Here is a 13,198-nt window from a genome sequence, read left to right as displayed (position 1 = left end):
GTGATAGCCCCCTGCTAGCGGTGGTGGCCCCAGCAGAGCGATGAAAATGAGTTCCAGAAGAGCACCAGAAGTTCTGTTGGCCGGTCATGTGCACAGTAGCCTGCACAGCATGACAGGGGCTTCCCAGGAGGTAAGCAAGCCCCCCCAGGGTGGGCCAGGGTCAAAGGAGAGCGGGGCTGGGAGGAGTGGAATAGTGCTTGTCTGCGGTTGGGTTTTCTGGGAGGCAGACTCCGACTTGGAGATTCTAATGCAGAAAGTTCACTGGGCTGTCCTCTCAGGGTCAACATCTGCCGGGGAGTGAAGGAAACATGACTGGGAAGAGAGAGATGCTGAACTGCAATGCAGTCACAACCGGCCCCAGTCAATCCTGCAGGGGCCGCTGGAGCTGGGACGGCCTTTCACATTGTCCTTGTCCTGGGCCAAGTAGACCCGCCCTTTATATTCCCCATCACCAATCACTGGATGTGGGCTGCCCTTGAGAAGACAGAACATGCCTTGGGTAAGGTGACTTCTTTCTTCAGCTGACAGCAGTCCCCACAGAGGGACTCAGCTGAGAGCTTTCAGCCTCCACCGTTCCCAGCACCCAGAACTGTGAGTACATCATTCCTGGAGGGGACAATGTAGGCTGCACCCAACAGCATCCACTACAGCAAAGTGTGACAAACTATGGCCCATGGGCCAAATGCACCCTGCCACGTGTTTTAGAAAATAAGCTTCCATTGGAACACAGCCACGCTCATTCACTTGCATATTGTCTATGGCTGCTTCCTGCCACAATGGCAGAGTTGTGCCTAAAATATTTACTATCTGGCCTTTTAAGAAGTTTGCTGCAGACACCAGAGAAGCAGCCCAATCCAATGTCTTCTCCAGTAGAACGTCTTTGTGACACTTTCTAAATACGGGGTAGGAGGGGGTGGAGTTGAAGGAGGGGAAAGTCAACACCAGGGGAACATTCCAGCTCAGGCAGGAGGCCTCATTAAAAAATTCCCCTCAAGCCATTTGGGTCCAAGGATGTCACCTCCCAGAGCACCCCCCTGTGCTGACCTGCAGCCTGGCTCAGGGTTCTCTCTTTTCTCTACGCGATGGGATCCAAGAAGCAAGGTCCGTGATTATTTTTACTGAGACAACGAGATTCATGAGAGGCTTATATGTTTTTATATTTTTAAACTCATGTGCCGTAGGAAAAGAGGGTGGGGTGGTCAACTCGGTCTCTCTTGTGTTTAAACAAGGTCTGTGAAATAAAGGGGTTGGGATATCCTGGCTCCCCGAGGCCTGTGTGAGAAGGAAGCGAGGGGCTCCAGAGGGGAGCCACGACTCAAAGTCTCCGTGTGTAGAAACAAACACATCTGGATGTGCAGTACGTCAGCCAAGAGCTAGTGAGCCCTGCCGAGCTCTCCTGAAAGCTTGTTCACTTGAGTGGAGTATGTGGTTCTTCTTCGTCCCTCACTTGAAACAGGTGGTTTCTATAACGACGGTCGTCACTTGAACAGGTGCACCTCATCTCTTTGTTATGGAGGAAAACAATGCTTCAAAGACTCTGTTCTGCTTTGCTAATCACTTTCAAGACTGAAAAAGATGTTCTGACTCATAACTTCGTAGGGGACTGAGCCTGTGTCGTGAAGTCCTCTCCATGAGCTCGGAATTACTATTTTGGGCAGAACCCACCCACCAGGCCAGAAACCTGTGTCTCTCCGTGCTGCAGAGCAGTTAGATGCGTTCGAAGGCTTGGGTCTGGGCTGAGATAGTTAAAAATGCAAGACACCCAGAGTAAGGCTGACATCCAGGAGCCCTTCCTCGGGCAGGTGGGAGGGAAGGTTCAGGACGAAATGCAAGCTTTTGAAGGGTGAGGGCAGCGTTGCTTAAACTGTGACAAAAGACCATCTGCATCAGAATCACTTGGAGAGATTGATTTAAAACAAAAGACCACTGGGCCCCAACTCAATCCAGATCAGAGTCTATGAGAGTGGGACCTGAGAATCTAGACTTTAAAATTAAGCTCTTCAGGTGACTCTGATGCGTGTATATTTCAGGAGCACTGACTTAGCTCCTTTTTTGCTCCATGGCCGTCTACCACATCCAGGGAAAAATGCATTTTTTTTTTTTGAGGAAGATTAGCCCTGAGCTAACGGCTGCAAATCCTCCTCTTTTTGCTGAGGAAGACTGGCCCTGAGCTAACATCCAAGCCCATCTTCCTCTACTTTATACGTGGGACGCCTACCACAGCATGGCTTTTGCCAAGTGGTGCCATGTCTGCACCCGGGATCTGAATCAGCGAACCCCGGGACGCCAAGAAGCAGAATGTGTGAACCTAACTGCTGCGCCACCGGGCCGGTCCGAAAAATGTGTTTTTACGTAACCATCTAGAACAAATTTATGGGGGGCTAAAATCACAGTTAGGGACTTGTATTCTGGTAGGTTTGGCCTTTAAGGATATGGTAGTGATACTAGCAGGGTTTATGATTTTATGTATATAAACTTCAGGTCTTTCCCTCATTTTTCAAAATTCAGTCAACAAACATTTAAACATTTAATGACCTCCTACAATGCTGTAGGCATTGTCCTAGGCTCTGTGGGTTTCAAGAAGTATAAAAAGAATCCTTACCCTCAAGAAGTCACAGTCTGACAATTATTTCCATTTCATAGATGATGGACTGTGGTTCGAAGATATTATACAGCTAACGAAGATAGACTGCTGTTAAGTGGCAGAACTGGGGCTCAGTTCTGAACTCCTAAATCCTGGTCTAGCGTTCCTTTGAGTCCACCTTCCGTCTTTTTACATGTACTGATGTCCATTTTTTAAAAAAAGTTAGACTTGGCTTGGAACATGCCAGGAACATGAGATCACACTCAGCATATCTTTACCACCTTTTTTATGTCGTAGCCATCTCTTTGGAGTCAGAAATACTGCTGTCATTTGGAAATGATTCTGACTCTGAGTTTCATTGTAATCGCATTCAAGCCTTGAGACTTTCTTGAATGAAAAGATTCTTTAAAATAAGGCTATTCGGAAACGTCCCTAAGTAAGCTCTGTTAGAAGGAGGTCACGGAAAACGATGTCCAGTGCTGCAGTGAGATTGGATAAGAGGAAAATGGAGACGAGGCCATCGAACGTGGGACCGAGGAGGCCATTAGTGACCTTGGGGCAAGCAGTTCCTGTCCAGCGGTGTGGACAGAAGCCAGAAGGCAGGAGGGTGAAGGGGACCTGAGGAGAAGCAGGAGAACTGTGCTGACCTCACCCAGGTCATCAAGACAGACGGGGACAGGTAGACGGTGGGCACTTAGGTAGGGAGCAAAACTTGGCTGAAGAGGCAGGGAAATTGAGCCCAAGGAGAGGAGGGTTAGAGCTGCAGTTGGAGTTATTTCCGGAGATGCAGAGCAACACCCAGAGGCTGGTGTTTACACCCACCCAAGTGGGCAGGCCAAGAGTTGCTACAGGGGGTGGAGCTCCATAGGTGGCTCTGATGGGGAATCTCTTTCTAGAACTGACCTTTCACTAGTTTTTGCCCTGTCCCTCAAAAGCCGTCTGTTTTCTGTTCCTCTGGCATCATCTTGCCCAAAGCATTTGCCGCCAGGTTGGGCTAAGTATGGGATGTATCTCTCTACGCAGCTTTCGGTGTACAACAAACCACTCTGAAGTGCTGTGGTTTAAAACCACCACCATCTATTTAGCGGGTGATTCTGTGGGTTGGATGGGCACAGCTGGGCTCATGTGTGTCTGTGGTCAGCTGCTGGTCAGCTGGGAGGCTCTGCTTCTGAGGTTTGGCTGGCTGTTGGCTGAGGCAATGGGGGGTGACTGGGCCATGGATCTCTCATTACCCAGCTGACTGGCTCACATGGAGGCTTGGTGGGCTTCCAAGAAAAAGAGTGCAAGCTCCCTGGAGACATAGGCTCAAAACTGGCACAATGTCACTTCTGCCATATTCTCTTGGCGAAAACAAGTCATGAGGTCAGCTCAGACTCAAAAGATTAGGAAATAGATGTTTAATGGGAGGACTGAGAAACTGCATTGCTAACAGGTGTGGATACAGGGAGGGAAATAATTGGGGCCACTTTTGCAAACAATCTACCCAGTTGTCCTTCTGCTTCTGTGAGGAGGCAGAGCCCGCCATATTGGAATGTAAGTCACACTTCCTAGTTTGCGTGAAAAATCAACTCTTCTTCTCCAGGAGTGAGGTCTTTCCAGTCATCCCTTGAGTAAATTGGTGGCAGCACAGTGAATATATCCCCACTGCTTGGCCTTAGGTCTGGAGAGCAGGCTTCTTGGTCCTGATTATCTCCAGCATGCTCTGTAGTCCTTCAAACTTGAAATGCTTTTGGTAATGGTCTGGTACCCAAGGGAACCAGTTCTGGGAGGAAGTATAATGTTAGCAGAAAGAGGCAATGGAGCCCCGTGACTTCTGGGAACATCCAACATGAAAATGTCATCTCGACCCACTCCCTGATCTCCTTCTCAGGAGATAACCAACAGTACCACAAAATTGATATGATTAGGTGGTAAACTTCCTAGGTGATGCCCTTGGTCAAGCTTAACATGTAAAGAATCTTGCCTTCTTCCTCCGCCATCACTGTGCTGGTGGGAGCTGCCTTGAAGACTTCTTTGTAGGTGAGCAAAGCTGGTGACGGTTCCACTGTACTCAGTGAACCCCTTCCACAGCATGGGCCTCAAATATCAAATATGCTGTTCCCTCTCCACATGGCATGCAGCCACCATTAACATTCCTCCTGTGCCTTTTGTGAGAATTACAACTAATTACAGAATGCATAATTAAGTGCTCCCTGTTTCAAATGCTGAGAAAAATAACCCAGCATTCCTCCCTTTGAGTTTGATTTTACTATTGGTGATTAGCACCATGATTCACTCTGGATGGGAGGGGTGTGCTCTGGAGCACATTTTTTAACCTTTCGAGCATAATGAAAGGTTGGAAGCTCAGGACAAGTTCGATTCGTTTTTTCCCCTAGAAGTAGAGTTGACTGGAAAACTCTTTCTTCTTGCCCTTCATGAATTATTGTTTAGTTCTCATTGGGCTTGTGGAATGCATCCTCTCCTCACGAGCTGAGGTCCAGGTAGTAGGTTTATGAGGCCTAAGACAGACAACAAGTGCTAACATTCACACAGCACTTTACAGTTCGTGAAGCTTGTTTATACCCGTGTCTCCTTTTTGCTCACAACAAGCCTGTAATGAAGGTGTTTTTATCTCCATTTTACAGGTGGGGATCCTGAAGTTCAAGTAGTTTATGTGACTCAGAGTCATACTGCTAATTAAAGGATTCTGAGGTCTTTGGCCAGGGTCAGAATGCTTCTAGAATTCCATCTGTTTTCTCCTACAACATTATGGAAAGGGCAGGGGGTCAGCTGGATAAGTTCTGTTTGGAGCATGCCTTGGGTACCCCATTTCATCCTTAGAATTACCAGGCACTGCTCTTTGGGATATTTGATGGTTGTCAGGTGGGAGTAGAGTGTGAGTAGAGTTATGGAAGCAGGAAGAAAACGGGCAAACATCCATCAAAGTATGTAGCTATAACACTGTCTGAACATTGAGATTTGATTATGGGGTTGGACATTATTATACGATGATTTCCCCTGAAAATGGCTTAGAAAGTTAGGGTAAGCCTCCGCAGACATGGGGATGCTTCAAAGCAATTAGACATATAGATGTATATAAGGAAAAACTCTTCTGTTGTTTCTCTGTTCACACTCTCAACTCTTCTGACCCCAGATGTATGGGTTTTTCCCACACTGGCTAATTCTCTGACCCCAGCTGGGGGTCCTACAATTCAATTCAATTCACCTCCGACACTATCTACCTGGAGTTAGTATCAGATCCCACAAGTTAAGGGTTCAGCCCTCACTTCAGATGCCAATTATAAGTCCCAGGTTGTCACCTATACTTCTGACCAACCAGCTATAAGTCAGGGTTCCCATGACCACTTCCTTGGGTCCGAAAGTTTCTAGAACATCTCAAAGAACTCAGGGAAACACTTACTTATGTTTATCGGTTTATTATATAATAAATGATATGATAAAGGATACAGATGAATAGCCAGATGGAGAGATACATAGGGTGAGGTCTGGAAGGGTCCTGAGTGCAGGAGCATCTGTCCCTGTGGAGCTGGGTTGCGCCACCCTCCTGGCATGTGAATGTGTCCTCCAACCCAGAAGCTCTCCACACCCCATACTTTAGGGATTTTTATGGAGGCTTCATCATGTAGGCACGATCAATTATTAACTCAATTTCCAGCCCCCTCCCCTCTCTGGAAAAGGGGGCTAGGGCTAAAAATTCCAAGCTTCTAATCATGGCTTGGTCTTTCTGGTGACCAGGCCCCATCCAAGAGACCATCAAGGGTTGCCTGGATGACAAAAGATGCTCCTGTTATCCAGGAAACTACAAGGTATTCAGGGGCTCTGTGTCAGGAACTGGGTCAAAGACCAAATATTAGCAGGATCAATAAAGGGGTATGCATGTATAAGGGGTATGTATGTATTTATTGTTATTTCCCAACGTGTTAACGCTATGAACAGCTACCCTCTGCCCCCCCCCACCCTGTTCTCCCATTTTATTATCTTGTCTTTTTTGTCTCCACTAGATTATACAGTTGTTCCATATTTAAATCCCAAACCAGAAAGTGCATGTATATTTAATATATGAGTCAGCTGGCATCCTTCATTTTTTGCTTCTGGAAAATGCGGCCTAGAAGATCTTTGCTGGAATTTTCAGAAACTGCCAATGAGCTCTTTTGTAGAAGATGGTCTGGATGCTGCACCCATATCCTGCTGGCTCACCATCCAGCTGATGACACCTACATTCCTAGGCCTGAGGGCTTTCTCTGGCCACTGGAGTCCACTTTAGCACCCACTGCGCAAGCTAGAAATGCTAGGGGGTTAACATCCTCTGAGAGCGGTTCTCAAGCAACCACTGATGGGAGCTGCTGCATCAATACCCCAGCTCCCTCATCCCTCTGGCGGGATAACTCTGAGGCGTGTGGCCTCCAGAGCTTTTCCAGTGCGACTGAGCCCCAGGCACTTACTGTGATAGCTGGCTTGATCCTGCACTCTTTGTGTGCTGCCTTCCTTCTCCTTGTCTTGGTCCCCAAGGCCCCTATCAGTGTTTCCTTCACCTCCCACAAAATTACTTGCATTTGATTCCACTTACGTCGGATTTGGGGTCTGCTTCTGACCCCGACACCTTTGTAAGGTCTGAGACATCTTTGTACTCAAGCTTTAGAGCACCTCTCTCTGCCAAGTTAACAAGTGTTTGCTGAGTGCCAATTCTTTGCCAAGCATTGAGTGTGGAGAGCAGGGTTTCCCAAGTGAGTTCTCCAAACTTACACTGGTCAAAGAAAATTGGGGAATACTGCATGCTACGATCTTCCCTATACCACATTTGCATATTAAAGGTTCTGAGAAGTCCAGCAAGAAAGAAATAAGCTTAACTTTGTTTATTTTAGCACTTCCTAAACTTTTTGGGTAAAGAACTCATTTTCTCTTTCACAGCAGCTGTTATATTCCTGTATAATGTGATGGGAAATGCTTATCTGGATGGACTGATAGACCAGGGCAGGAAGAATTCAGGACAGAATTCTGATGCCAGAAGTTTCTTTTGTGCTATGACAGATTTTTCAGAAAGGATGTTAAGCCAAATCTTTTAAGGTTAGCCTTCTTCCGAAATGGCAATAAGATACTCTCGTTCCTTCTTCCTCTCCCTCTCTCTTTACATATCTATGTATCTATGGATTCATTCATCTATCCATTCCCTTATTCACTCTTTCAATTAATATTTGAATAATTATCATATGCAAGGCACAGTAGTGCATACTGGGTGATGCAGTGCATAAATGGATGTAAAATTTCCATTTTTCCAAAGTGCAGAACCATTTTGGTTCTTATTTTAAAACTAAAAATTTATTTTATATTCATTTATTTTATGTTCTATCAATTTTAGTGAAAATGTTTATTTTTTAAAAGACTTTATTTGTTTAGAGCAGTTTTAGGTTTACAACTGGAGAGAGAGGTACAGAGATTTCCCATATACCCCCTGCATCTGCACATGCAGAGCCTCCCCATTATCAACATCACTCATCAAAACGGTACATTTGCTACCAAGGATGAACCTATGGTGACACTTCATAATCACCCAAAGTCTGTAGTTTACCTTAGAGTTCACTCACGTTGTACATTCTATGGATTTGGACAAATGTATAATGACATGCATCCACCATTGTAAAATCGTACAGAGTATTTTCACTGCCCTAAAAATCCTTTGAACTCTGCCTAGTCATCTGGAGTGGCCATTCTAATAGTGTAGTGGTATCTTGTTGTTGTTTTAATTTGCATTTCCCTGATGACATTTCATGTGGAGCATCTTTTCATATGCTTATTTGCCATCTGTCCTTCTTCTTTGGTGAGGTGTCTATTAAGATTTTTGGCCCTTTTTTTTGTGTTTTGAGGAGGATTAGCCCTGAGCTAACATCTGCTGCCAATCCTCCTCTTTTTGCTGAGAAGGACTGGCCCTGAGCTAAAATCTGTGCCCATCTTCCTCTACTTTATATGTGGGATGCCTACCACAGCATGGCATGCCAAGTAGTGCCACGTCTACACCCAGGATCTGAACCGGCAAACCCCAGGCTGCCAAAGTGGAACGTGTGCACTTAACCGCTGTGCCACTGGGCCGGCTCCTTGGCCCATTATTTACTCGGGTTGTTTGTTTTCTTATTGTTGGGTTTTAAGAGTTCTTTGTATATTTTGGATAATAGCCATTTACCAGATGTGTTTTTTGCAAGTATTTTCTCCTACCCTGTGGCTGTCTTCCAATTCTCTTGATATTGCCTTTTACAGAGCAGAAGTTTTAATTTTAATGAAGTCCAGCTTATCAATTATTTCTTTCATGGAGTATGTTTTTGGTCTTGTGTTTAAAAAGGCATCACCATACTTGAGGTCATCTAGGTTTTCTCCTGTTATCTTCTAGGAGTTTTATAGTTTTGCATTTTACATTTAGGTCCAAGATCCATTTTAAGTTAATTTTTGTGAAGAGGGAAAGACCTGTGTCTAGATTCACTTTTTTGTGTGTGGATGTCACGTTGTTCCATTGTTGGAGACTATCTTTATTCCATTGTATTGCCTTTGCTCCTTTGTCAAAGATGAGTTGACTGCATTTATGGGGGTCTATTTCTGGGCTCTCTGTTCTGTTCCATTGATCTATTCGTCTGTTCTTTTGCCTGTCTTGAACACCATCCTAAATACTGTAACTTTATAGTCAGTCTTGACATCAGATATTGTCAGTCCTCCAGCTTTGTTCTTCTTCAGTATTGTTTTGGCTATTCTGGGTCTTTTGCCTCTCCATACAAACTTTAGAAACAGTTTGTTCATTTCCATTAAATGACTTGCTGGGATTTTGATTGGGATTGCATTGAATCTATAGATCAAGTTGAGAAGAAATGACATCTTAGAGCTGGCCCTGTGGCCCAGTGGTTGAGTTCGCATGCTCCACTTTGGCGGCCCAGGGTTTTGCCAGTTTGGATCCTGGGCACAGACATGGCACCGCTCGTTGGGCCATGCTGGGGTGGCATCCCACATGTCACAACTAGAAGGACCCACAACTAAAAATACACAACTATGTATCAGAGGGGCGCTTTGGGGAGAAAAAGGAAAAAATCTTAAAAAAAAAAGAACTGAGATCTTGATAATATTGTTTTTCTATCTATGAACATGGAATATGTCTCCATTTATTTAGTTTTTCTTTGATTTTGTTCATCAGTTTTGAAGTTAGAACTTGTACATATTTTGTTAGATTTATACCTAAGTATTTCATTTTTGGGGGTGCTAATGTAAATGCAAAATTAAATTTTATTTTAATTAAATTAAAATAGATTAAACTTAAAATTTAATTTCAAATTTTACTTATTCATCACAGTCAACTTTTGTGAATATTTGTTTTAAATTTAATTTTGTACAAAATACATTCTTGATCACAATTGAATTAAATTAGAAATCAATAGCAGAAAAAAGTTTGGGAAACTTACAAACATGTGAAAATTGAGCAACACTCCTAAATAACCAATGGGTCAAAGAAGAAATCACAGGGGAAATTAAAAAATACTTTGAGATGAATGAAAATGAAGACCTAACATACCAAAATTTATGGGACGCTGCTAAAATACTGCTTAGAGGGAAAATTACGGCTGTAAAGTGCCCACGTTAGAAAAGAATAAAAATCTAGAATCAATAACTTAACCTTTCACTTTAAGACACTAGAAAAAAAGAGCAAATTAAACCTAAAGCAAGCAAAAGAAAGTGAATAGTAAGGATTTGGGTGGAAACTAATGAAATGGAGAACTGGAAAACAATAGAGAAAATCAACAAAAGCAAAAGTTGGGTTTTTTTTTTTCTAAGATCAACAAAATTAACAAATCCTTAGCTAGATTGACCAAGAAAAAAAGGGAAGACTCAAATTCCTAATATCAGGAATGAAGAAGGGACACATGACTGACTGTCTTAGTTAGGCCGGGCTGCTGTAAAAAAACACCATAAACTGGATGACTTATCAACAACAGAAATTTATTTCTCACAGTTCTGGAGGCTGGAAATTCTGAGATCAGGATGCCAGCATGGTTGGGTTCTGGTGAGAGCCCTGTTTCGAGTTGTGGACAGCTGACTTGTCCGTGTGTCCTTGCATGGCAGAAAGAGAGCATGCTAGCTCTCTGGCCTCTTCTCACAAGGGCGCTAATTCCGTTCATGAGGGTTCTATGCTCATCACCTATTTACCAAAGGCTCAACCTCCAAATAACATCACATTGGGGATTGGATTTCAACATATGAATTTTGGGGGGACAAAAACCTTCAGTCTTTAACACTAACCCTACAGAAATTTTAAAAAAAAGATGTTAAAGGAATACGATGAACAGTTGTATGCCAATAAATTATATAACTTAGATAAAATGGAAAATTTCTAGAAAGACACAAACTACCAAAACTAAATCAAGAAGTAGAATGTCTGAATAACCCTATAATATGTAAAGAGATTGAACTAGTAGTTTAAAAAGATACCCACAAAGAAAATCTCAGGCCCCTATGCCTTTCCTGGTGAGTTCCATCAAAGATTTGCAGAAGAATTAACACAAGTTTTTCACAAACTCTTCCAAAAAATAGAAGAGGAGGGAACATGATTAGTATAAGCTACTTCTTCACTTCCCAGCCCTTCAACTTCAGGCCCTGGTTTGCAACTCACCCCTGTGTCCTGGCTTGTTCACTCACCACTTCAGTTTACCCTTGGGATCCCCATGTGTGAATTGCCCCTTTGGAGAATCCTGATGAGATGAAGCCCAAGATCCTGGATCTATTCCCTTCTCTTAGTTTGGGCCTCAGAGGACCAGACCCTACACAGCTGAGATACTGTCTCTTTTTATGACTTCCCTGGGTTAAGAAATGGTTTAGCCACCCAAGAGACATGGGGGGATAGACTACTCCATCATGCCTCTGGTTGTATTTAAGCCAATCGACATATGGACTCCCTCAGAGCATATACCAGCCAGTCTTGGCTCAGCTTCCAGCCAGGATCTGTCTGGTAGCACCAGCTCAATGGATAGGTTGCCACCTGGGTGTGTAAGAACGTGGCTGGGTTCAGCCTTTTCCCAGGAAAATGATCCATCTTTAAGAGCCTCTTCACCCTACAAGGCGGGACACCCTGATGGCTGTCAGGCCTTATGGTCTCTAGCAGAAGTTTCTTGGAATAAATTAATTCATAGGAAGGGCTTATAATAGTGCCTGGGATGTCATAAACCTTCAGCAAATGTTAACTATTATTGTTCATCACTTTAGTGGTGCCTGACCCTTAATGGAGGTTCAATAAATAATAACATATCACTACTCCCAACTCATGCTACCCTGCACACCCCGTGGAGTTTATAGGAAATCAAGAGAGAAAATAATCCTGTGGGTGCTGGGAATCTGCAAGGCAAAAGATAGCTGCCTTTGTGATTTTCAAAGAAGGATGAGAAAAAAATAGTAGACATTTATAAAAGTATTTTGACTGATTCCTATGAAAGGTTATGGAATCTGTGATAGGGTTAAGCAACGCGATCCCTTTAGTGATCCTAAAGGGAAGTAATAAGTTTTAATGACCCAAGAAAAACTTAATGTGTTTATATTAGCATAGATTCCTTGTATGTGATAGACACTCTAGGATGTACATTTTGAGACAATTCCCGCTAATTATTCCTTACATTTTCTTTCTCATTGTCTTGTTAGAATTGAGGGAGAAGACTATTTTTGAACTTGAAAGCTGTGTAAAAAAAGTGAGGTTTCCATTGTTTTTAATGTACCCTAATTACTCCAGGGAGAGTCAGCCGGAAGCTAAGATTATTTTATAAAAATAACGCAAAATCAGTTTGTTCTCACCTCTGCCCCCACCTGCCTGGTGGGATCTTGGTTTCCTCCACAGGGTTCTGGAAGTCCCTGGCTCAGGTCTCGCCCGCTCTCTCGGTCCTCCACTGAATCTGCCTTTAGCCTTTTCCTATCGTGCTCTGATCTGCTGTGGTGATTTCCTCCAAGCCCTGCCCTGCTCTGCGCTGCCACTACCCAGTGGGCTACTGCTGTCTCCGTGGTGCCAGTCCCTGTCCAAAGCCACTGACGCTAACCCAGTGTGTCTTGTCACCACAGAACCTGCTGTTACTAATGTCCTCTTAGTGGCCCAAGGAGATCACAAACAAAAAAGCTGTATTTACTCACTGTTTACTGCAGCCCTCTTTCCCCATGATTCAGACTTGAGTCTACAGAGGTGAGGGAACAATCTGAGGGGGAGTGACATGCGCTCCTCACGGGCACCTCCACCCCTCAGAGCCTGCACCACACTTCCCCTCAAGCTGGCCTCTCTCTCCTGGTCCTAGTACCATTCAGGCTTGTCCCAGCAACCCAGCTCCCAAAGTGAACAGAATTTGGGCCCGTTCTCAGACCCCTGCCACCCTACTCATGAAGCCCAGTCGGCAACTGATTTTTAAAATCAAGCAGATCTGTTTTCTTTGAAGAAGGAAGCACCTTACAAAGGAGGCTACATAATTCCTATTTCCAGAAGGTTCCTTCAATTCCCTAACAGGAAGGCTCAGTGGGTTGATTTTACACCTGATAGATCCCAGCATGTGTTCAGGAGTCACACTTGAATTTGAATCCTATCTCTCCCATTTAATTAGCTATGTGACCTGGGCAAGG

This window comes from Equus przewalskii, chromosome 15, assembly GCF_037783145.1.
Source record: "Equus przewalskii isolate Varuska chromosome 15, EquPr2, whole genome shotgun sequence".
NCBI classification, from domain to species: Eukaryota; Metazoa; Chordata; class Mammalia; order Perissodactyla; family Equidae; genus Equus; species Equus przewalskii.
Note: the sequence above shows the minus strand (reverse complement) of the source record.